General features: G+C 51.8%; 1 protein-coding gene and 1 long non-coding RNA gene across 2 annotated transcripts in view; one reads left to right on the top strand and one right to left on the bottom strand.

Annotated features, from left to right (window-relative positions):
- Window positions 1-16,766, bottom strand: part of PSD2 (pleckstrin and Sec7 domain containing 2) — a 77,680-nt gene extending 60,914 nt beyond the window's left edge. The window contains exons 1-2 of the mRNA XM_070793683.1: window positions 16,339-16,766; window positions 10,513-10,642 (exon numbers count right to left, since the gene is read on the bottom strand). The gene's annotated coding sequence lies outside the window, so the exon portion shown is untranslated. The remainder of the gene's footprint in view (window positions 1-10,512; window positions 10,643-16,338) is intronic.
- Window positions 16,767-17,804: 1,038 nt separating this feature from the next.
- Window positions 17,805-19,580, top strand: LOC139184175 (uncharacterized). The gene is made up of 2 exons (XR_011567706.1): window positions 17,805-18,388; window positions 19,430-19,580. It is a non-coding gene; the product is annotated as an uncharacterized lncRNA (long non-coding RNA).
- The last annotated feature ends 5,856 nt before the right edge of the window (window positions 19,581-25,436 follow it).

Raw genomic sequence — 25,436 nt, 5'->3', positions numbered from 1 at the left:
CAAAGAACTAACCTGATTTGATGTATATGTTTAAAGGACCCCTCTGGCCACTATGTTGGAGATAGATAGGAGGGATCAGGGCTGAGCCTGGAGACCAGTGAGGCCACTGCAGAATTCCACAGTAGAGTTGGTGGGAACCCAGACCAGAGTGATAGCAGTGGAGCTGGTAAAAAGTGGGCAGACTCTGGATATATTTTGAAGTTAAAGCCAATAAGATGAGTTGAGGGATTGGGTGTGGGGCATCAGAGGAAAAAGGAATCAAGAGTGAACAAAATGTGAGGATCTGAACGACAGGAAGGATCGAGTCGCCGGAAACTAAGGTGGGGAAGTAAAGGTTTGAGGAGGACAGGTGAGAGTTGCAGAATCAGTTGGCCACCCAAGTGGAGATGTCAGATAGACAGGCAGATACGTCAGAAAGGTCCGGGCTAGAGACAGGCATTCGGGAAAAGTCATGAAGGCCGCCAAGGAGTCAGGTGGGGCATGTCAGAGGGCTTCCCATACACAGAGGTGGATGGGGGAAAGGAGAGCACCAAAAGAGGGGGGGAAGGAACACCCCAAGAGGCAGAGGAAAAGCAGGAGAATGTGGGATCCCATCACCAAATGAAGAAACCATATCAAGGAAGGAGGAGATGGACCAAGCCAGGTGCTCCTGATGGATCACATGAGATGGGAAAGACCACTGGATTTAGCAAAACAGATGTCCCTAACTAAGGACCTTGATGGGAGCCATCGTAGTGAGGATGCTTGAGGGGAACCTGATGAGAAAGGTATTATGAAATAAGAATTAACAAGCTTGACAGCAGCATTATTCATAAGAGCCGAAAGGTGGAGACAGCTTGAGAACCCAACAGATGAAGGGAAACACAGCGTAGCAGAGGAGACCTAGAGCCTGCTGCTGAGGTCTGTCCAGGGCCCTGGGTTTATCTCGTCCATAGAATTTGGGGCTTTGCTTTTTTCTTTTTTGGGCACATTGTATGGGTTGTGGGATCTCCGTTTCCTAACCAGAGAGCGAACTCAGCCCCTCAGCAGTGAAAGCACAGAATCCTAACCAACACTGGACCAACAGGGAACTCCCTGATTTTGCTCTTTAACCAATAATCTGGAAGACCTAGAAGCATGATTAGTGTGCTAAGAGAAAGTGGAAGATGGGGGGAAATGATATCTGAAGCCAAAAAGAGGCAAAAAAGTGACTGGTTAAGACCACAATGTCTGGATCCAAACTACGTGGTTCTGTTCCCCGCATTTATGACTGGGTCATCTTGGACAAGTTACTTAACCTGTGCTTCAATGTCATGATGCCTAAAATGGGAATAGGGCTTCCCTGGTAGCTCACCAGTAAAGAATCTTCCTGCAGTGCAGGAGACACAGGTTCAATCCCTGGGTCAGGAAGATCCCCTGGAGAAAGAAATGGTAACCTATTCCAGTAATTTTGCCTGGGAAATCCCATGGACAAAGGAACCTGGCAGGCTACAGTCCATGGGGTCGAAAGAGTCAGACATAACTTAGCAACTAAAACTACAACAACAAAATGAGGATAACAGCAGCTCTTCAGTAGGATTGTTTGCAGGCCTGAATGAGTTAGCTCAGCATCTGGCATGTGGTGGGGGCTTTCCTGCTGGTTCAAATGGTAAAGAATCTGCCTGCAAAGCAGGAGACATGGACTCCATCCCTGGGTCAGAGAGACTCCCTAGACAAGGGAATGGCTACCCACTCCAGTATCCTTGCCTGGAGAATTCCATGGACAGAGGAGGCTGACATGCTACAGTCCATAGGGTCACAAAGAGTCAAGCATGACTGAATGACCCCCACTTTTCACTTTTTTTTGGCACATTGTGTGTGTGAGTTTGCCACCGTCATCCTTATCAGGACTAGCTGGACGGTTAAGTGAAAACCAACAAAATGAAATTTAATGAGGACAAATGGAAAAGCCAACGTTCAAATTCCAACAAAGCAATTGTACAAGTTCAAGGTCAGGAAGACCTAGCTGGGCACCCATCCATTCACCTGTCCATGAGAAACAGCCCCAAGTGTCCAGCTGATTGCCCGGGCAACGGCAGCCAAGCCTGTCCTTATGACCTTCAGTGGAATTCACTGAGGTATAGCATCCAAAACCAAGGAGGTAACAAGCCCATTGTGTTTGAAGCATCGAACTCAGTGGTGAAGATCATTCTTTGTTGGATGGAGTGTAAAATGGTATAACCACTTTGTAAAAAGGTTGCGTGGTTTCTTATAAAACTAAATACACACCTACCCTATGACCCAGCAATTCCACTCCTAGGTACTCAAGAAAAATGAAAACATATGTTCACACAAAGACTTATACAAGAGTCAGTTCAGTTGAGTCACTCAGTCGTGTCCGACTCTTTGCGACCCCATGGACTGCAGCATGCCAGGCCTCCCTGTCCATCACCAGCTCCTGGAGTTTACTCAAACTCATGTCCATTGAATCGGTGATGCCATCCAGCCATCTCATCCTCTGTCGTCCCCTTCTCCTCCTGCCTTCAATCTTTCCCAGCATCAGGGTCTTTTCCAATGAGTCAGTTCTTCACATCAGGTGGCCAAAATATTGGAGCTTCAGCTTCAGCATCAGTCCTTCCAATGAATAGTCAGGACTGATTTCCTTTAGGATGGACTGGTTGGATCTCCTTGCTGTCCAAGGGACTCTTAAGAGTCTTCTCCAACACCACAGTTCAAAAGCATCAATTCCTTGGCACACAGCTTTCTTTATAATCCAATTCTCACATCCATACATGACTACTGGAAAAACCATAGCTTTGACTAGACAGACCTTTGTGGGCAAAATAATGTCTCTGTTTTTTAATATGCTGTCTAGGTTGGTCATAACTTTTCTTCCAAGGAGCAAGTGTCTTTTAATTTCATGGCTGCAAGTCACCATCTGCAGTGATTTTGGAGCCAAAAAAAATAGTCTCTCGCTGTTTCCCCAAATATTTGCCATGAAGTGATGGGACCAGATGCCACAATCTTAGTTTTCTGAATGTTGAGTTTTAAGCCAACTTTTTCACTCTCCTCTCTCACTTTGATCAAGAGGCTCTCCAGTTCTTCTTTGCTTTCTGACATAAGGGTGGTTTCATCTGCATATCTGAGGTTATTGATATTTCTCCTGGTAGTCTTGATTCTAGCCTGTGCTTCATCCAATTCAGTATTTCTCATGATGTACTCTGCATATAAGTTAAATAAGCAGGGTGACAATATACAGCCTTGATGTGCTCCTTTCCCAATTTGGAACCAGTCTGTTGTTCCGTGTCCAGTTCTAAGTGTTGCTTCTTGACCTGCATACAGATTTCTCAGGAGGCAGGTCAGGTGATCTGGTATTCCCATCTCTTGAAGAATTTTCCAGTTTGTTGTGATCCACACAAAGGCTTTGGCATAGTCAATAAAGCAGATGTTTTTCTGGAACTCTCTTGCTTTTTCGATGAGCCAATGGATGTTGGCAATTTGATCTCTGGCTCCTCTGCCTTTTCTAAATCCAGCTTGAACATCTGAAAGTTCATGGTTCACATACCGTTGAACCCTGGCTTGGAGAATTTTGAGCATTACTTTGCCAGTGTGTGAGATGAGTGCAATTGTGCGACAGTTTGAGCATTGTTTGGCATTCCCTTTCTTTGGGATTGGAATGAAAACTGACCTTTTCCAGTCCTGGGGCCACTGCTGAGTTTTCCAAATTTGCTGGCATACTGAGTGCAGCACTTTCACAGCATCATCTTGTGGGATTTGAAATAGCTCAACCAAAATTCCATCACCTCCACCAGCTTTGTTTGCAGTGATGCTTCCTAAGACCCACTTGACTTCACATTCCAGGATGTCTGGCTCTAGGTGAATGATCACACCATCGTGCTTATCTGGGTCATGAAGATCTTTTTTGTATAGTTCTTCTGTGTATTCTTGCCACCTCTTCTTAATGTCTTCTGCTTCTATTAGGTCCATGCCATTTCTGTCCTTTATTATGCCCATCTTTTCATGAAAAGTTCCCTTGGTATCTCTAATTTTCTTGAAAAGGACTCTCATCTTTCCCCTTCTATTGTTTTCCTCTGTTTCCTTGCATTGGTCACTGAGGAAGGCTTTCTTATCTCCCCTTGCTATTCTTTGGAACTCTGCATTCAAATGAGTATATCTTTCCTTTTCTCCTTTGCCTTTCACTTCTCTTCTTTTCACAGATGTTTGTAAGGCCACCTCAGACAACCATTTTGCCTTTTTGCATTTCTTTCTCCTGGGGATGGTCTTGATCACTGACTCCTATACAATGTCATGAACCTCTGTCCATAGTTCTTCAGGCACTCTATCAGATCTAGTCCCTTGAATCTGTGTGTTACTTCCACTGTATAGTCGTAAGGGATTTGATTTAGGTCATATCTGAATGGTCTAACAATTTCCCCTACTTTCTTCAATTTAAGTCTGAATTTGGCAATAAGGAGTTCATGATCTGAGCCACAGTCAGCTCCCAGTCTTACTTTTGCTGACTGTATAGAGCTTCTCCATCTTTGGCTGCAAAGAATATAATCAATCTGATTTCGACATTGACAATCTGGTGATGTCCATGTGTAGTCTTCTCTTGTGTTGTTGAAAGTGGGTTCAACAACTTTGCTATGGCCAGTGTGTTCTCTTGGCAAAACTCTGTTAGCCTTTGCCCTGCTTCATTCTGGGCAAAGAATAGCAGCTTTATTTATAATGGCCTCAAACTGGAAACAGCCCAGATGTCCATCAAGAGGCAAATGGATTAACCAATTGCTATATACCCACAGTGGAATTCTACTCAGCAACAAAAAGAACAAACTATTGCTAGATGCCATAACATGGACAAATCTCCACAACATGGTGAATTAAATAAGCCATATGATTCCATTGTTAAGAAGGTCCAGAATGGGCAGAACTAGGCTAGGAAACTTTCTGGAGGGATGGGAATATTCTATATCTTGGAGGAATCAGGGCATATAAGTCTATGCATTTGTCAAAACTCAACCAATAATATATCTGTGTTTCATCTCAAAGAAGCATAGAACCATACACAAATATTGAACTCTATTAGTGACATGCATGTTGAAGGTTGGAGGGTGAAATGTACTGGTACCTGCAACTTACTTTGAAATACGCCCCCAAAATGCAAATGAACTGATGGAGGGAGGAGAGAGGCATAGATGATGAGACCAAATACAGTCTACTGCCCATTGTCAAGTCTGAGTGGTGGCCACACGGGTGTCTGCTGTAAAAAAGTTTTCAACTATTCTGTATGTTTAAAATCTGAATAATAAAATTTGGGGGTAAAAGATAACTGATGGTCAAAGTCTAGAGAAATGGACACATTCACAAGGCTGTTACCCACTAGGAGCCAAAAGTGCTGCCACCTTCTGGAAACCAATTTGTCAACATGCATCAAAATGTTTCTCAGGTGGCTCAGTGGTAAAGCATCCACTTGCAGTGCAGGAGACTCAGGTTCGATCCCTGGGTTGGGAAGATCCCCTGGAAAGGGAAATGGCAACCCACTCCAGTATTCTTGTCTGGGAAATCGCACGGACAGAAGGGCCTGGCGGGCCACAGTCCGTGGTGCCCCAAAGACTTGGACACGACTTAGTGACTAAAGAGCAGCAGCAGTGGCATCAAAAGCCTTAAAGACGTTCCTGCTCTTCAACCTGTAGTTCCACTGATAGGAATTTATCTTAAAAAAATAAAGATGGACGGGGACAAAGATGTAGCTACAAGATTGTTCACTGCAACGTTAATTATGATGGCAAAAAGTCCTAAATATCCTAAAACAGGGCAGGGGTTAGAGAAATCATGGCATCTTTAAGCACTGGAGTATTGTGCAGCAATGAAAATGGGGCATCACAAACATTTGGTGAAGTGGGAAGGCATGCTCTCTATGTATATACTAGTTGAGAAGGAAAAGCAGTTCTCTGGGGTTACCCTTCCCCTCACTAAGGTTCCAGCCCATGACACAGTATACTCCACACGTCATCCCAATCCCTGGAGTCCTTGCTGCTGCTGCTGCTAAGTTGCTTCTGTCGTGTCTGACTCTGTGCAACCCCATAGACAGCAGCCTACCAGGCTCCCCCGTCCCTGGGATTCTCCAGGCAAGAACACTGCAGTGGGTTTCCATTTCCTTCTCCAGTGCATGAAAGTGAAAAGTGAAAGTGAAGTCGCTCAGTTGTGTCCAACTCTTTGCAACCCCATGGACTGCAGCCTACCAGGCTCCTCTGCCCATGGGATTTTCCAGGCAACAGTACTGGAGTGGGGTGCCATTGTCTTCTCCGCCCTGGAGTCCTTGGGGAGTTTTAATTTCTCATCACAGCTGGTTCCGTTTCCCTATTTCCAGGAAATTCTCCATTTCCATCTGCGTCTTGCCTCCTGCAAGCACGGTCCTCTCTCCCCTGCCCTACCACTTGCTGCTGCTGCTAAGCTGCTTCAGTTGTGTCCGACTCTGTGCGACTCCATAGACTGCAGCCCACCAGGCTCCCCCGTCCCTGGGATTCTCCAGGCAAGAACACTGGAGTGGGTTGCCATCTCCTTCTCCAATGCATGAAAGTGAAAAGTGAAAGGGAAGTTGCTCAGTCGTGTTTGACTCCTAGAGACCACATGGACTGCAGCCCATCAGGCTCCTCTGTCCATGGGATTTTCCAGGCAAGAGCACTGGAGTGGGGTGCCATTGCCTTCTCCGCTTGGGAACTCCCTAATTCCGTCACACTCCAGCGCCATCTGCTGGACTCACAACCTGACTTGGGCAAAGGGAGTGTTCACTGGATTTTATGGGAGGCTTTCCCCAGGGGTGCACGATTGCAGCCTTCATTCCCTCCCCCACTTTAAAGGGGGCTACTGCCAGTGGAACCCCAGTTTTCCCCGCTCCCATGCTGCCCGCCCCAGGCTCGGGGAGGAGTAAGGTGATGGAGCAAATGGTGGTTGGGGACAGAGCTCCAGAAACACTCTCCTACGTCTCAAGCATGGCCCCTGGAAACTGGAAATTCTTCTTTCTTTATTATCAGGATCTTTTCCTTCTCTTTGTTCCTTCCCTCAATCTTCCAGAGCAGAACTGTCTTCACAATCAAATGACCCATCAAGGTGTTAAGTTGAACAAACCTGTGTTTCTGCCCTAAAAGGCCTCCTACCACCAGCTTTGACCTCCAACTTCATGAACATGGACTGGCATCAGTCCAGAAGGAAATTCCTAAGGAGCTAAAAGGGGTTGTCTCTGGGTGACAGGATTGAGGGTGTTTTTCTTTTTGTGTATTTTCTAATTTCCCTACAACAAACACATATTTTCTTGTGAACTGAGAAAGAAGTAGTCACCACAGAAGGAGCCACTCCCACCCAGAGTAACCCAGTGGAGATCTGCTCAGAAGATGAAGGGCTGGAAAGGTTTTTATGGGGAGGCGGGACCACCTAAGCTGGAGAGAAGGCTGGCTTAGGGTGGGAGGACACAGAACTCTCTGCTGCCAGTTGGGCACCTGTTCCATGCTCCACAGGGTGAGCTAGTTCCAACCAGGAGACAGCACAATAAGGCCAGTTTGGATTCAGTAGAAGGAGCTATCCTACAATAGGACAGGCTGCCTATTAAGGCAGTGAGCTTCCTGTCACATGAGGTGTGCAAGCAAGATGGGCACCTGTCAGGAGAGTTAGAGAGATTTCTAGGCTGACTAAGAGAATGGACTAAGGGAATCTGAGATCCCTTAAAGTAACTCAGAGGGCATTTTTAGCTTCCCTGTCCAAACAAAGCGTCAGGAGAGCTCTGAGGCCATTTCTAACACTGGTAGCAGAGGAGATGGTCAGGGAGGACTTTCTGGAGGAGAAGGCCAGATCACTGTCATTCTGGCCCCTCAATCTCGACTTTGAGGGTATATATCTTACTGATTCCCCTGTCTAGGGTCCTCTAGCCCTTTCCAGATAAAAACACACAGGGCCTCAGCTGCTGCATTACTGCATGACCCTCAATGACTCCCTGTTTTTCTCTGGGCCTCAGTCTGCCCCTCTGTTCAATGGTCTCAGTTAAAACCATCCATATTTTTTTCTCCAAGGATGGCCAAACGGTTTCAGTCACACACTTAGATGCAGGGAGAGGTCACTGGCGGGTTTTCTTGAAGACCCTGGTTGTTTGCCAGCCTACAGCCCTTGGGACTTGGGCCTGATGCTTGGGTGAGATTCAACCAAGGGGGCAGGGGCTTCAGAGGCAGGCTAGGGGCTCAGCCTCTCATTACCGCCTCCCATCCCCACTGCTCCCCCAGCCCTCAGCCAAGGAAAAGGTCAGAAAGGGAACTGATGTTATTATAAGTTGTTTTTCCCATGGTAATGGGGGCATACACCTGAGCTCATCCCAGAGCCCCTGAACCCCTCCTCCCCAGATGCCTCTAGGAGGAGCCTCAAGTCCAAGTCTCCCTCCCCAGGCTGTCCAGGCCCTGACCAAGAGGGAGCGTGCTCACTGAGACAGGGAATGTTGGGGTCAGGTAAGGCCAAGAGATACCAACAAACCAGCACTCATGTGCAGATGAACGTATGCAGGGTATGCAGTGGTTAGAGCACTGGCTGTGAGGTCAGGCCGGCCTGGTCTGAGTGACCTTGGGCAAGTGGCTCCACTTCTCTGGGCCTGAGAGTTTGTTGCTGAGGATGAAATGAAAGCCACTGGCATGGCGAGGAGCTCATGGCTGCCTTTAATTACTCACACAGTCACTTGGAAGCAGAAACAAGCCACAGAGCCCCACGGAGGTTCTCCCCAGCCCTGAGCGCGTCTCTGTACCCTCAGCACACACAGTTCCAGGGCCACCCCTCACTCCCGTCGCCTCCTCGCCTCCGCTCCGCGTCCTCGGCTTCCCTCGTGTGGCCATTCTCGGTACTGCAGCAGCCTGCCCGGCTAACCCAGTGTACGGCCGGGGGTCTCTAGCCGCCTTGCTGGTCTCAGGCAGACAAGCCTCTTGTCTCCCAACCTTCAAAGCCTAATCATCATGCACAGAGGTCAGTCTCGACCCCTAGCTATGGCTCTGGATCCTTCTTGCTGGTTCCAGGCCGGTGGGAGGAGCCCAGGAAGCAACACTGCACCCTGCTGACTGGGGCGGTCATTGTGGGCAGGAGGTAGGGGAACATAGCACCTTCTTGAGAAAGATCAGTAATGATTCAGGGCCTCTGGAGATGTACACAGACACACACACACACACACACAAATATACACACACGTGGACATAAACACCCACATGGCTCAGGCTGCCACATGCATACACACACAGGCACACACCAGCCCTGTGTGCACACACTGTCCCACTCACATACAATGACATCACCCCCCAATTAGCCCCCTTTTTCATCCATCCATCCCTCTGTTCCCTGTGTTTCCCCTTGGCCCCCCTCTTGCCCACACTCTAAGGAAACCAGTGCTTGCTGTAAATTGCAAATACAAACTCCTTTCCCTGGCCTAAAGTCCTGGGTAACCTAGTCTACCCTTCAGACCACATCTCCCACCTCCACCCGCCTGCCCATTACTCACTATTTCTCCAGCAAAAACATACAGCACTCAGTCACACATCAAGCCCATTCACTTACTATTTTCTCTCCCCAAAATATTTTTCCCCCAGATCCTCCATTGGCTGCCTCCTTCCCTTCTGCCTCAATTGAAATACCACCTTCATCCAGACCACCAAAGCTAAAAGGCTCCCTACCCTCCATTCTCTCCAAACATTCTTTCAAAATGTGTACCCCAATCATTAGAGAAATGCAAATCAAAGCCACAGTGAGATACCACCTCACACTCATTAGGATGACTACTAAAAAAATTAAGCAGAATATAACAAGTGTTGGTGAAGATGTGGAGAAATTTGGAACCCTTTTGCACTGTTAACGGGAATGGAAAAGGGTGCAGCCACCGAGGTAATAAATAATATGATGATTCCTCAAAAAATTAGAAGTAACATATGATCCTATCATTCCACCTCTGAGTATATACACAAAAGAATCAAAAGCAGGGTCTTAGGAAGATATGTGTACACCCACATTCACAGAACCATTATTTACAACGGCCAAGCGGTGGAAGCAACCCAAGTGTTCATCGACACAAGAATGGATAAACAAAGGGCAATATATACATACAGTGGAGTATTATTCAGCCATAAAAATGGACGGAATTCTGATATACGCTACAAAATGGATGAATCTTGAGGACATTATGCTAAGCAAACTAACCCAGTCACAAGAAGACAAAGAGTGCATGATTCCACTTATTTGAGCTACATAGCGTAGGCAAATTCTTGGGGATAAAAAGGAAAATGGTGGTTGCCAGGGCTGGAGAGGGTGCAAGGAATGGGGAGCTGTTTAATGGATACAGAGGTTCAGTTTTGAAGAATGAAAAGAGTTCTGGAGATAGATGGTGGTGATGGTTACACAACAATGTGAAAAGACTCAATGTCACTGAACTGTATACTTAAAAATGGTTACAAACATTTTATATATATTTATATATATTTTACCACTATGAAAAATAATAAATAAAAATATGTATTGAAACATTTGCTTGTTTAATCCTACCTTACTCACTGAATTATGAGCTCCAGGAAAGCAGGGCTCTGTCTTGGTAGTGCATCTGTTACGTGCTGCCAGTCACTGAGGGCTTGGGGAACGTGTGACACGAGGCGCCCACCTACCTGAGGCTCAGCGCCTGGCAGAGGGAGAAAGAAAGACGCTGAATAACCAAGTAAACAAAATTATCACCTATCAAGTGAAATGTAAGAGCAGCTTCACCAGGAAGACAGTAGCTAGCACAGCCAGGCATACCATCCGGAGGAGGGGACATTTATGTGGGACCCAAGAAATGAGAGTCAGTCTCCAAGCATTTGAGAGACCAGAGCTGCAGAGAGAGGGAGCGGCAAGTGCAAAGGCCCTGAGGTGAGCCTGGTATGCTAGAGGAACAGCAGGGAGAGGAGGAGGGGAGGCAGGGGAAAGGGGAAAGGAGGCGGACCCAGGAGGGAAAGGGGATGGAGGGCATTCTTGGAGGCAGAGGAGGGAGGTCTCACCAAGTCACCAACCTCCTTTTCCACAACACATGAGCTTCTGTGAGTGCTGGCTTCTAAGTGCCAAGCTCCACACTAAATGCTCTTTGTGTGTTAGCTCAGAGAATGTTCACAGCAGTCTTTGGGGGCAAGTGCAGTCATTATCCTGAGATATCAAGGAGGAAGTAGGGTCAGAGAGCTTGGGTGAGTTGGTGAGACTATAACAGGAGGCAAACAGTGGCAAGGGAGTCTTAAGTACCCCAGACAACCTGCTCTCAGAGGCCCAGTCTGGGGAGGCTCCTTCCTCCCCACCCCGCTGCACTCCCACCCCCCACTGCCTCTGTAGGAGCCAGGTTGCTGGCTGATCCCTGCCACAGGGCTTCTCCTCCTCCCTTCAGTTCAGTTCAGTTCAGTCGCTCCATAGTGTCCGACTCTTTGCGACCCCATGAATTGCAGCACACCAGGCCTCCCTGTCCATCACCAACACCCGGAGTTCACTCACTGCCCCTCAAAAGCAAGCCAAGGAGAAAGAACCCACCTCTCTTGTTCACCCAGTTGGGGTGGCACTGGGAGAGGGGAGACAGAAGCCCCTACAGCTTCACAACAGCCTGCTTCGAAGGTCCCTCTGCAAGTCCTGACCTTGGGGAGCCCTGTCTTAGGGGGAAGGAGCCAGGAGTCCTCTGGGGCTTGCAGACTGGATGGTAGCATGATAATCAGTGAAGAGGTCCTCCCAGGCCAAGGACAGCATCATCTTCAGGCCTGAGGGGGCTGGCCTCCTCCGATGCCCGGCCTCAAACCCTTGACAGGGAGACAGCAGGACCCCCAGGAAGAGCTAAGTCTTCCCTAGCTGGGAGGGACGTGATGGAAAAGGAGGCGGTTCCATCTCCTGCCTGCACCCCTGGGTTCAGGGAATTAACAGCCTCACTCACCACACTGACTGCACCACAGAAGGACTGCCCAGGGCTGAGGCAGCCCCGGGGCCCCACCTCATAGCTCTTGCCCTAAAGCAGACATGGAGGGGGTCTTTCACCCAGAGCAGGACCCATCAAAAAATGGAAATGTAGAGCCCCTTCCTTGTCCAAAAAGGAAGCAGAAAGTGCCTAATATTAATATACATAAAGCTTTTTCCTTTCCTGTGTGGTCTCTCAACTTGTTATGATCATTTTTTTTGGCTATTTAATGTCATTCTAAGTAAAGAAAAATTAAAAATGTTAATGACTAGCATGACTTTTACCATTCACCTTTACCTTGTGCAAGGCCAGTTTTAAATGCAAATATAAGGACATTTCACTCAGGTGTAGAATCACACAGTTTGCATTTTGTAGCTTGTGCATGCACGTGTATTTTATTCTTACCTGAGGGGCAGGAACACTGCACAAACTAAGTCAACTGTCTTTCTTTCGCTCAGTTGGCACACATTCTACCAACCCTCTCTCCTGTTGGCTTACTGATAAGGAGGCCTGGAAAGGAAATGGGACTGAGGGCTGCTCTGCCTCCCTGTGCTGCATCTTCATGGTCAGGGGAGGGTGTCAGCTTCTCCAGGGAAATAATTTCCAGGTGGGGAAGAAGCCCTGACAAAGACATGGGGTGGGAAAACCTGAGGAGTTACTCAGGGGATCTGAGGCTCCAGCCTGGTTGCTCTGAGGGCCTGTGAGAGATGAGGGCACAGGGATGGGCGCCGAGTGCCCTCCACTGGGCCTTACTCCACTCTGACTGTGCCACCCTTGCCTATAACCTTCTGTGGCTCCCCAGTGCCCTCAGGATAAAATCCACAGTGCTACTGCTGAGCCCCAGGGCCCCACCTCCCCTCCTCCCTCTGCTCCTGGCCACGCATTCTGCTGCCGCCATAGCACTGCTCGCCCTGAACCCTGGGCTCAGGACCTGCTCTTCTTTCCCTCCACCTAGTATCCTTCTTCTGGCAAACTCACACTCATCCTTTGAGTCTTGGCATGAATATCACCTCTGCCAAGAAGCCTTCCCTTGCCTCCTGGCCTGAGTGAGGCACCTCCCCTGGACCATCACAGGCCCTGTGCTCCTCAGACAGTAGGTGCTTCATAATGGTTATTGAATGAATGCTGAGTTCCCAGGCCCCAGTCTGGTCTATGCAGTCTCACAGGTCAGGCTGCCAGGCCAGGCAGGAAGGACTAAACAGGCACAACGCACCTATCAGGCCCCTGTGGCACTCTGCATTTTAGACTTCATGCTCTACTCCCCATCCTGCCCAGGAAGAGGGTGTTCTCATTCCTGTGACACAGATGAGGAGACACAGGGTGGGACTCATCCTCTTTTCTGGCCTCCCCCTGCCCCGCCACCTCCTCACCCACATCCAAGCCCCAGCCAGGGTGACCAGACCCACGGCCTCTCAGCCAGGCGAGTCCAGATGTCTTTTCTCAGCCAGCCCCAGAGAAAACTCACTCCCAGCTGTGGCCTGTCCCATCCTTTCTCTCCCTCCACCCCCCCTTCCTCCCCCTCCCCACTTCCTTCCTTCCTGCTCTTGGATATTCCCTTTGCAGGAAAGGCCCCAGGACTCAGGGCAAGGCCCCCAGGTCCAGCTGCCCAGGCCAGGACACATGCTTCCTCCATCAACTAGCCCCCTCTGCCCTCCCCGGGGGCCGGAAATCTGATCCAGGCCTAGGGAACATGGGAGCTCTGCACGGGGGACAGTCCAAGGTCATCTTGTCCCTCCCTCTGCCTCCAGCCAGAGCACAGCCAGAGGAGCCCTGAAGCGCATCCTGGAGGCCTGAAGTCAGAGCGCCAGGCCTGGAAGGGGCTTCGTCACTCTGCCTGTGAGTTGCTCATTACTGAGCTCCTCTTCAGGAAGGCCCAGAGCCTTGTCAACCGAGTGTATCAACCTCTAGGATCTCACGTGCTGAGTCACTTGACACAGCACTGGGCTCAAAGAAAGCGCTCAGCTGACAGCACCTCTGATCATTATCTCCCCAACATCATCATCATCCTATTTAATCCTTATAACTATCCTGGGAAGTAGACAGAGATTTTAAATCTTCATTTTATAAGTGAGGAAACTGAGGCTTAGGAAGAAAGAAATGACTTGTCCAAGCACCTTCAGAAAGTCTCAAAACTGAGCCTAAGCCCAGACTAGACCAGTGGTCTTCATCACTTCACTGCTCAGCCACCCACTCCTCCATTCCTGTGGAAGTTGCTCCACATGCAGATGATCTTTCCATGGATTTGTGGAGGAGAAAGTGGTCTCTCCATCCTGTTCCTCTGCCATCTTGGGACCCGCCCTCCCACCCATCCATTCTTGGTGATTCTGGAATAATTCCTTACCTGCTGGGTGCCTCAGTCTCCCCATCCACACAAGGAGGAAGAAAATGGAGAAGGTGTCTCTAAGGACCTATAAATCTAAGGGAACTCACTCACTAATCCATTGAGCAGAGGCTGTGTGTGTGCATGCTTTGCGTGTCTGACTCTTTGTGACCCCACAGACTGTAGCCCTCCAGGCTCCTCTGTCCACGGGATTTCTCAGGCAAGAATGCTGGAGGGCACTGTCATTTCCTCCTCCAGGGAATCTTTCTGATGCAGGGAATCGAACCCACATCTCCTACTTGGCAGGCGGATTCTTTACCACTGGCCACCTGGGAAGCCCCCATTGGAAGATACAAGATGTTTAAAAAAAAAAAAAATGAGGTTGGCACTGTGCTTCTCACCAACTTCCTTCCCTTCCAGCATGTCTATAGGGTTCTAGCAACCACACTGATGGGGGCTCTTTACATCCTTCGGCACCCAGTCTAGATAGCTCCTCCACTGGGAATCCTTCCTTCTTCTGCCCTGTGTGTGCATGTGTGCTCTGTCATGTCCGACTTTTTGTGACCCCATGGAGCCTGCCAGGTTCCTCTGTCCATGGGATTTCCCCAGCAAAAATACAGGAGTAGGGTGCCATTTCCCACACCAGATGAGCAGTAGCTAACTGAGTGCTGTCCTGATGCCAGATCAGAGTAGACTACAAGATGACAGATCTGATCCCAGATGGTCCTACAGACCAAGGTCACCCAAATCAAGGACAGACTGTAGGAATCTAACTTGGGTCCTACCTGCTATAACTCCATCTATTTCCCTAATACACAGCAGAGAGAAAACCTCACAAAATGGGAGAAGGAAAGGGCACCCCGGTTCTGCCAAAGACTGGGGAACTAGTCTAGGCTGGTGGGCAGGGGACTGAGGGCTGGCAGGTGGACAGACGCAGTAATGGCTTCATTCAGAAGTAGGTGGGTCGATGGGGATCCCATGGCTAAGGGTTTAGGGCCAGGCAGGAGCTGCCAGGCCTGGAATAAAGCTGCCTCACCCTACCACCCTACCGCGAGCACACCCACTCCCCAGTCCTTCTGCAGACAGTGCACCCTGGATAAAACCCCAAACTGCTGAATCCTTGAGTAGAGATCCATTTCTTAGCCAATTCAGCACTTCTCCCACCACCACCAGTCCCAAGCTCCCTAGCCAATTCTCTCCCTTATCCCAGGCTCCAGTCCCTCTGCCTTGCCACCAGAGAGGCGCCTGGATTAACAACAACCCCAACCCTCCAACCACCAACCCTCCTCGTGCCAGCACCCGGAGAGACCCAATAAACTTAAGATATTGGAAGGATGAAGAGAAGGAACGCACCGCCTTGTCCCCGTACAGCAGCCCAGGGAGCAGTGCTGCGCCATGGCCACCAGAGGGCACGCGCCCCCTCCCAGAGCCATAAGCACGACGGCGGCGGCGGCGGACCCAGCTAACAGAGGATAAGGGTAGGGGTGCGGTCACTCCCGGAAGAATTCCCTGAAATGCAGCCCCATGCTGGGCGCGGACTGAGGCTCGGAAGACAAAGGCCTGGGATGCAGCCTCTCGACCTCCACCCGGGCCGCGCCCCGCGCTTCGGTCTTTGGCTGACCAATCGCGCGCCCCCTCCTGGCCACCGACAGCACTGCAGTCTGACGGAGCTTGGCTGGGAGGATAGAGTGGGGAGGGGGCGCAGATAAGGAGGAAAGGGAGATTTAGCAGTAAGAAGACAGTGGTGCAGGTGGTGCACAGTGGGAGTTTACTGGGTTGTGGTGGTTAGCACTGGGTGAATAGGAGTACTGTTAAGGTACTGATTGTAGGGTACTGGCTGGATACAAGGAGGGCACTAGGGGCCACTAGGCAGGTACCTGGAACAGTGGGTCGTCCCTGGGGGATATTGAGGGGCACCAAGACTAAACTGAAAGGAAGGCACCACATAGTTACTGGGTAGCAATGAGGGGGAGCTGAATGGATATTTGAAAATACTAAGTAAACATAGGGGGCTAATGGATACCAACTGGAAGTGTCAAGTGGGTACTTGGAAATACTGGAAGGATTTACTGCCAGGATCCTAGGAAATACTCACCCTGGGAAGATACCAGGTGAGTACCAAAGACACTGGGTGGGACCAGAGCCCGCAGTGGGAAGCACTGAGTTTGTTTCTTCAGGGTACTGGGGATATGTGCATTGCTGGTGAGAACTGGGGATACTGGTGGACACTGGGTGAGTACTGGAAGTCACTGGGCTTGTACTCATACCCTGGACAGGATGGCACTTCCCCAGCAGTATCTCAGTGCCCCCTTTAAACAGCCTCTAGAGCCTGGATCATTGTACCATTTTCACAGCATGGACTTCGATCAGAGATGTCCCTTGGCCCGTGAGTGTCTCCTATTCTGACCAGAACCTGTTCCTGATTTCCTGGCTAGAGTAGGGGAGGTGAGGGAATACTGCACATGGACGCAGGACAGAACCCTCCTGTTGTCTACCTCCCCCAGATGGAGAAGGAAGTAAAGACAGGTCAGCCCCTCATCTCTAGAAAAATAAGGAACCCCCTCCTCAATCCCTCCCACCAGGCTTCGGCCTCCTGGCCCAGCTTGCTGGCTGCTGGGCCGGGAGGGGCTGCCAGGCTCGGCCTCCTGCCCACTGCGGGGCGCCGGGGGAGGGCGGCGCGCGGCTCGAGATGCCGCGTTGCCATGGAGACGCTGCCGCATCCTGACTGCTCCTGGCAACGGGGTCCCGCAGCCAGGCAGGCGCTCGGCGGGGACCCCAGGGAGCGGGCGCGCCAGGCTGCCCACGGCGCCGCCAGACCCCTGGGACACGGATACGAATCCCCCACCCACAGATACCCCTCACTCGTCCTCCCACGGCTCACACATGTACCCAGGCGCCCCAGCTGCAGCAGCCCAGGCGGAACTGCAGCCCAAGCCCGCCCTGCAGCCCCTACTCATTAATTCAGCAAACATTTGCCGACCGTCTCAGTGCCAGGCGCGAGATGGCCACTGCGGCTGCTGCGACGAGTCACACGGGGACGCAGCGCCGCCACCCCTCCCTTCCCATCTCACAGCCCACAGAGGAAGCAGACACAGAAACACCGCGATCGATACTGTGACCCCAACAACAGCCACCCGCTGCCTGCGCTAAGCCCTCCTCATGCAGCATCTCACCCAAACTGTAGGACCCTTGGAAAGCACTGTGAGAACCCTTTTTTACAGATAAGGAAACCGAGGCAAGGAGAACTTATTTATTCACCCAAGGCCACATAGTATGGATCCTAACCACTTCCCCACAGGACCCCTGCCAGAAGTGTTTCCCCACTCAACTGTGGAGGTGGCAGGGAGAATTTTAGACTAGGAGGCCCAGGAGAAAACGCAGATCTATACCAGGCAGAGCAAGAGGAGGCATCCTTGGCCAAAATGACAACCAGAGCAAACACCTGGTGAATTTAGAGTGGCAGGCTGGGTGGGAGGGAGAGCACAGGCCGAGTATGTGGTTAGAAAGCTGCTGGGAGGCTGCTCTGAGAGGCTTGGGTATGCCAAGCCAAGGGGCCTGGACTCCATTCCTAGAGGAGGAGGAAGGTGTGAGCAAGGGAGGGCGGGTCACTGACTGTTGCTCTGGCAACCATGGGTGGGGCGGGGGAGGCTGGTCCAGAGTGGGGTGAAGCTGAAAGACTGGGGAGCAGGCTATGGTCATCACCCCACAAGGGACAAGGATCCAGCCCCCTGGCAGTGGGGTCCAGTTAGGAAGCAGGACACCTCCTTCTTGCCTTCCCACGCAAGAGTCTTTCTGCCTGAAGAATCTTTCTGCCTGAATCCGGGGAGTGACCCCGCAGAGCGAAATGCATGATAATGTGGAGGCTTCAGGGAAAGCGAGCGCTTCAGGAGGCAGCAAGTGAGAACATGTTTCAGAGTGACATGAGGAAAGCTAGAGCCCTGGAAGGACTTCCCAGAGGAATGGGTTTGAGTTTCTGAGAGAAGCCAGGGAATCCTTGAGAAGAAAAGAGCCCCTCACACACCGGGGCACGGAGTGGACAAGCTACCCCTCCTCCACAGCTGGTACTCCGTGGCCCGTCCAGCAGATCCCGTTGGGGCACCTCTCCGACAAGGCACAGTATCCAGCCCTAACCACCCCCTGCCAAGGTTAGCCTAATTTTTTCCCTTCCATGGATTCAGGTCATTGCTCCCTGTCCTCTCTCCGAGGCGCCGCGGAATGTGACTAATTCCCTCCCTTCATTTACAGGTCCTGTTACCTGGGAGGTATTTATAGCGCGACGGCCTCCCTCCCTTCCTCCCCAGCGACTCAGCCGCTCTCCCCCCAGGCCATCTCTCCCAACCTTTGCTCGTGTCTCTCCTGCCACCGCTCCACCACCTCCCTGCCAGCTTCCCAAACCAGCCCCCACCACCCCGCCTCCCTGGAAGAGAGGTAGCTCAGGTGGGAAGGGCCTGACCCCCGCAGCCTGGCGTTTCTGACTCCAGTGCTGTCTGCAGGAGGTTGCCCTCCCCTCTTGAACACTCCAAATAGGTAACTCAGGGGTCAGGCCAGGAGAGGGTGACAAGTGGCCAACTCTCCTGTGATCTCATCATGCAGTCTGATCCTTATACTAATAATAGATAACAGTTATTAAGTGCCTATTATTATTACCTCTGGTCTGCAGATAAGGACACTGAGGCTCAGAAAGACAAAATGACCCCCCGCTCCTTGGTTCTTTACAGTTGGGGAACTCCTGCATGGCCACCCTCAAGAGCCCCTCCTGGTGTGTGGAAATACTGGCCCCAAAAGGTCAGATGGGTAGAGTGAGGACCGCAGGATGTTTAGAGAGGGTGCCTGAACAAAATGCATCTCACAGAGCCAGCATCAGGCCCTACAGGTCACAAGTCTTGGCTGCTCTTCCAAGAGCTGTCAGGGAATGGCATCAGATGGAGGCCACTAGACTACAAGACATGGCCAGTCCCACATGTATCTCCTCCTCTAGGCAGGGGTCACTGAGAAACTGCAGTGCAAGAGCACAGGTCTAGCCAAAGACCAAGGAGGGAGCCCTCTGTCCACCAAAGATGAGTGAAGGGAAACTACAGCAGAAGGGAGGGAATTCAGACCCCATAAGGGACTTACAAGATAGAAACATGGACCAGCTGCCCTTTCACACCCCTATTCTCACAACTGCCCCAAACCCCTTTTCATAGGTGGGAAGACTGAGGCCATGAGAGGTGGAGAGACTGACTCAGCTTTCCCCAGATCTTCTGACCAGAAATTCCACAACACTGATGAAGTGGCTTTGTCAAGATTTCTGGGAGACAGGAGGAAATAAAGGTGGAGGCTGAGATCCTATCCCAACCTCGTACTCACAAGTTTGGTGACACTGAGCAAGTGACTGGGCCTCTTTGCGATTTACTTTCCCCATCTATAAAATGGGCTGACATCATACCTCACTCATGATCGTGAGGACTCAGAGATGTTAAAAAAACAGAGTATTAAGCAGGGGGACCAGCACATGGCAGGAGCTCCACAAATGCTAGGCAAGTAATACTGTGGTTTGTATTTTCCCCAGCTTCCTTCTCCTCTCTCAGATCTGAGCAAAGGAGCCACATCTCTTCCCTGAGCCTAGGCCAGCCTGAGGACAGGCACTGTGTTTCTACCATCAGCCTACCATAGGTCATCCCTGGGACCAGGAGATCCCCAGGCAGGCCATTATTGGGAACGAACATTCATGTTGTTATCATCATTTTCATGGTCATTCTATATCATTCTCTAGAGCGGTAGCCCCATCAGCATTCACCAATGCGTTTGGCTGTTGTCTAGGGAAGGCATCCTCTCACTTGCCACAAAGGCACACCAAGGTTCCCACACAAGGCTCATCTAGGGGGACTTGCTGGGTCCAACAACCCCCACTGGACCCCTTCTTTACCACCCCTCCTCCACCATGGGGTGCCAGGAGCTGGCCTGGAAGAAGAAATACCCTGCATCATTCTGATTCCCGCTTCAGGGAACAGCACTGGCGCAGACTAGCCAGTTCCTCCAAGGGAGACACGACTGGGGAAGAGCCAAACCTCTGGAACTCTCCTAGCAGCCCCACCAGGGGCTGAGCTTTGGGGCACCAGAGGCCAGATTTGAGGGAGGGTAAAGGTAGAAAATGCAGCGCCCTAGTAGTTGGGCCCTGCAGAACAAGAAGTAGCAGTGGGAGCACCCTGTATCTGGCTCCAGGCCGGGTCTCTATTACCCTGGAAGGGAGGGAGCCTCACCCAATTTATAGGTAAAGGCGACAGGCTCGGAGAGGTCTTGTCATCTTCCAGCAGTCACACAGCACCTGGTAGGCAAGGGCAGGCCATGTCTGCTCAGAGGCCCACAAAACCTGATCCTCACGTCCTGAGTGGACAGCCAGGCCCAGGGCTCAGGTGAGGAGAGTGGAAGCAGCCAGCAACCCTGTGCATGCCTGCAGATGGGGAGTGGGGCCGGGCACCCAGGAGACTTGGGGGAGTGGTCACTGGTCAGTGGAGGGGAGGCTCTCCAGACCAGTTCTTCAGCAAAGTGGTGCAGTGGGTGCCCCCTGGGACTGACCATCACAGGCTTAAGTCTTTTCAGCCTGACTCACCCCACGCTTGATGTGGAACCTTGGGCCAGGCCTGGCCTCTCTCAGTTTCCCCAGTCATGCCATCTCAAGACTCTGAGCCCCAGTGTACCGCCAAGCAGTTCTAAGTCAGGCCTCCCCAGGCACACCCACAGCACCCAGAGGCTGAGGGGCCCAGACTGGGGTGTGTGCCCAGGTGGCCATCTCTTCCCCACCCATGGGCACACAGGGTGCTTGATGAAGAAACACAGTGTATACAAATAATTAAACGGAAGAATTGGAGTGATTAGGGCAGATGATTATTGTCAAATTATGATTTATCTTGTAGTGGAATTAGTATTCCCCCAAAGGGCCCGGCGTGGCGCGGCGCCCGCCACGGCCCGTGATTAATCGCCGTCTCCAGAAGGTCACCTCCAGCCACTGCAGATTAACTCAGTGGGGAAACTTCTTTCCGTAATTCAAGCTGTTGTTCCCACAACCTGTCATCCGCCGCAGAAAAGGACGATTTCGTCAGGGAGCCCAGGGCGGGGGCTGTCCTCTCCCTGAGCCCCTCCCGACTGCGGACATGATATATGGTGCGTCCCGACACGGGTGACCGCGAAGGGGGGCAGCGTCCGCCGTGGGGTGGGCAGCAGGAGGCAGGAGTAGGGGGAGTGTGCGGGGAACGGGCGCCGCTGAGCAGAAGTAGGCTGTGAGGGGAGAGAGAGCGCGGGCGGTGGCAATTAGGAAGAAAATTGGATTTTTCAGCGTCCAAAGGCGGCTGGGATCTGCGGTGTGCGGCGCAGGCACCCCCTTCCCCAACACACACGGGCACCCAGCTCAGGTCAGGCAGGGACTCCCGGGAAGGGATGGGGGCTGGTGGGGGGTGGGCGACGGACCCTCTGTGGGAAAGAAAGGGATGTAGAACCAACAGATGGCAAAAGAGAACCTGGTCAGGCCTGAGGTCAGGCCCTACAGAGCCCCCCAGCGGAGAGGAGCTTTCCTGAGCTGAAAGCTAGAACCAAGATCCCATTTCCCCAGCGGCAGCCACTGCCAGAACCACAGGCTCACATCACCTGGGGCTGCAAACCCTGGCCACTGGATCTGGGAGGAGGGGCTCAGGAGCTGTCTCCCTGTGCATGGAGAACAGTGTGCACAGAGTCCCGCATCCCTGCCTCCTCACCCCAGCCTCTGCTCATGACTTAGTTCCCTGAGTGGAAGGGGCTATAAAGCACAAGCGCCTTCCCTCCTCTGTTTGCCTTCCATCTAGGCCCGCCTGGCTGTGGCAGGGTGTGGGGGGGTTGTCTTGTACCCATAGTACAGATGAGAAGGCTGAAGTACGTGACTTGCAGCTGCATTGCTGCCCTGGGTCCCTAGCACCCTCTCCTCCTTCAGGTTCCCCCCTTCCCGAGTCCAGCAGCCCTCTCCAGTTCAGCACCCCACTCATCCTCCCCATCTCCAGAAACATTCACTGTGCACTACTCTTTCAGGCCTCCAGGCTTTGCATGTTTCTGAAGTGTGCTTCCTGCCCCCAGCCCTCATCTGGTAAACTTCATTCTTCTCAATCCAAATTATTTGTCCCTCCAAGCACAGATGGTGTCCCCCAGGCCCACTAGGAGCCTGGCCCATGTGAGCACAGAGCCCCTTGTGCAGGACTGTGCTCTCACTGGCCACCCCCACCAGGATGGGCACTCTCTGTGTACCTATCTCCTCAGTGCCAACACAGACCCAGCCCAAGGAGGTACTCAGGAAACCATCTGGAAGGCGCCAAGGGCTCAGGGGCTTCTACCCCCCACTCTCCCCAACCAGTGCTTACTAGAACCCAGACCTGAGGGTTAGGGGTAGAGAACAGAGGCAGGGACCCTTGCAGGCTGGCGCCCTCAAGGTCCAGAGGCCTGTTTGTAGTTGAGGACAGAAATATGTATTATGTATACCGTGATTTGCTCAGAACAGTCTCTGGTCTGAGATATTTAGAGTTGTGAAGACCCAGCACTATCTGGGAGAGAAAATCTATTTCTCTCCTTCTCAGGAGCGGGGGTAGGGGAACAGCTCGCCTCAAACATTGGGACTAAACGCTGGCATTTTCTCTGGGGAGAAAGGGGCTTTTCATCTCCTGCTGGGACTGTCCTGCAGACAACTCCACCCCGCCTCAACCAATCTTTGGCTGATGGCAAAAATAATAAAAACTACCATTTCTATTACATCTTACTTTCAATACCCTTTGCTGCATTCACTCACTGACTCCTCAGAGACAAGCCAAAGAAACATGTTAACCCCATTTTACAGAAGCAGACTGGGTGGAGGTAGCCTTGAGGTATCTAAGGCCAAGTGTTGTAAGCAACAGAGGCAGCTGTGAGTCTGGGGAGGATGATACTGGTCCCACTCCCCACTCAGCCTGCTCTGTGGAATCACCACCCTACTCAAGGAGCTTCCAACCTTTACCCCGTCCTTCCCCAAGGCCCAGGTGGCCTGGGAGAGCTGGGGCAGGGACTCTCCCAGGGGAGGAGCCTCTTTCTGTGTGCTCTGGGTCTGGAAACCTGGTTTAAATCCCAACCACAGCCCTCACCAGCTGTGGATTCTTGGGCAGGTCACTTTACCTCTCTGTGCCTCTATTTGCTCATCTATAAAATGAGTTTCAACCGTGTAGGGCTGTTGTGAGGATGAAACAAGACAGGGACCTAGCCTGGGAAAGAGTAAGGGCTCAATAAATGTGACCTATGCTGTCTTTGCTTGTTTTATCAATGTTCACTCTCTTACCAACGTCTTGCGGAGGAGATTGAGGGATAGGGTCCCTAGTTCCCAGAGGAGGAAACTGAGTCAGCAGGGCTTCCAGCAGGCAGAGGACACCATCAGATAAATTGTCCTGAAGGCCAACTGAGACTCTGCTCCTCCAAGAACCCTCCACTGCTCCGTGCCGCGGAATTCCGCACAAACATTCATCCATTGAGAACAATCTGCAGCTTCTTCTCTGTTCCCCGAACACGCTGATCCCTGTCTCCCAGCTTCAGTCCCTCTACCTAGAACGCCATCTCTCAGCTAGCTCCACTTTTGTTACCAAAATCTTTCAAGGTTCCGCCTGAAGGCCAGCACCCCCCCCAACCACCCACCTCAAGGAACCACCCCTGAGCTCTAGCTCACGAGGCGCCCCGGTGCCGCGGACCACGTCGTCCCCCGCAAGTGGTTTTCTGAACGCCCCCTCCCGGGTCTGGCGGGGCTTCCCAGTCTGACCCTGGGCACTTGCGCCGGACACACGGTGGGTGCCCCGACCTCGGGGCTTGCGGGGGACACAAGCCGGTTCCCCCACCCAACTCCCTCCAGCGCCACAGCCCCGTCTTTGATCCGGCTGCCTCAGCGCCCCAAACCTGATTGGCATCGAATTACGCCGCGCGGCGGAGGGAGATAATGGCGGGAGGCGCGGCAGACATGAAAGGGGAGGGGGGGCGGGGGCGCAGCGGCAGTCCGGGCCGTTGTTAATGACCCAATAAAAAGGAAGAGGGGGGAGAAATAACCCTCCCTTCCATCCCCGCCCCCAAGACAGCGGCCGGTGCACACAAAGCCGCCGCCGACTCGGAAATTACCGCGGCTCAGCCCAGCGCAGCGTGACTGGAGGGGGTGGGCTCACCTGGCGGCGCGGGAGGGGGGACACACACAGTCACGCAGACGCACACACAACCTCATCCTGCCTTTACTATTTTTATATTTTTCCACCGTGCCGTTTTTGCATTAATTGCGATTTTTGAAAAAAGACTACACGGAAAGAATTTTCCTCATTACTGAGAAATGTGGTGCCCACCGTAGTCGCAGCCCTGAAACAGGGTCACAGACAGCACCATTCAGTGACACACACACACACACACACACGGCGTCTCACAGGCACGCGGATACACTCCAGACAGCCTCACTCACGATCACACACACACAGACCCTGACACGCAGATGGACACACCATCGCACACACTCTCACACCTAAAGTCACTTGCAGAAACAGACACAGGGCTACATTGGAGCACACACACACACACGCGCGCGCACGCACTCACGCACGCGCGCAGCAGGGCATGAAGAAATGCTCACCTAGAGACACACCCAGAAGCCAGGAAAGACACACACACACACTGAGACCAATGCGGAGAAAACACAGATACTGACAAACGCACAGGCCATGCAGAGAGACAGGTAAATTAATACATGCTGAGATCTATAGACAAACGCACACCAACTCCCAGAGATACCCCACACATAAACAGACCTGGGTCACAAAAGCACACACACTGACACATGCATCCACACACAAATCCACACCTCAGCAGTCTCTGAGACACACCCCATGCCCTCAAGGCCACCCACTTGACACCCTCACTCACATGGGCTCAAGTGCATTCAAGCAAGTTCTGGAGGGTCAAGGCCACAGCAGAGATGAAGTGGGGTCACCAGGTCATGGAGGCCAAAGAACACGGCAGTGGGGGAAGGACTTGGGGTGCAGCTGCATTGAGTCCATGAAGCTGGGGCAGATGGGTTTTAAAATGTCAGAGTATCAGTTGTTTTTATCTCTGAAATAGGGTTCAACTTCTCTCCTGGGGGATTATGTGAGTCAATAGGCAATAAGCAGGTACTAAATGTTGGCTGCCATTACCATGTGGACTCCC

The sequence above is a fragment of the Bos indicus genome, chromosome 7, assembly GCF_029378745.1.
Source record: "Bos indicus isolate NIAB-ARS_2022 breed Sahiwal x Tharparkar chromosome 7, NIAB-ARS_B.indTharparkar_mat_pri_1.0, whole genome shotgun sequence".
In the NCBI taxonomy this organism is placed as follows: Eukaryota; Metazoa; Chordata; class Mammalia; order Artiodactyla; family Bovidae; genus Bos; species Bos indicus.
Note: the sequence above shows the minus strand (reverse complement) of the source record. Positions and strands in the feature narration are given on the sequence as shown.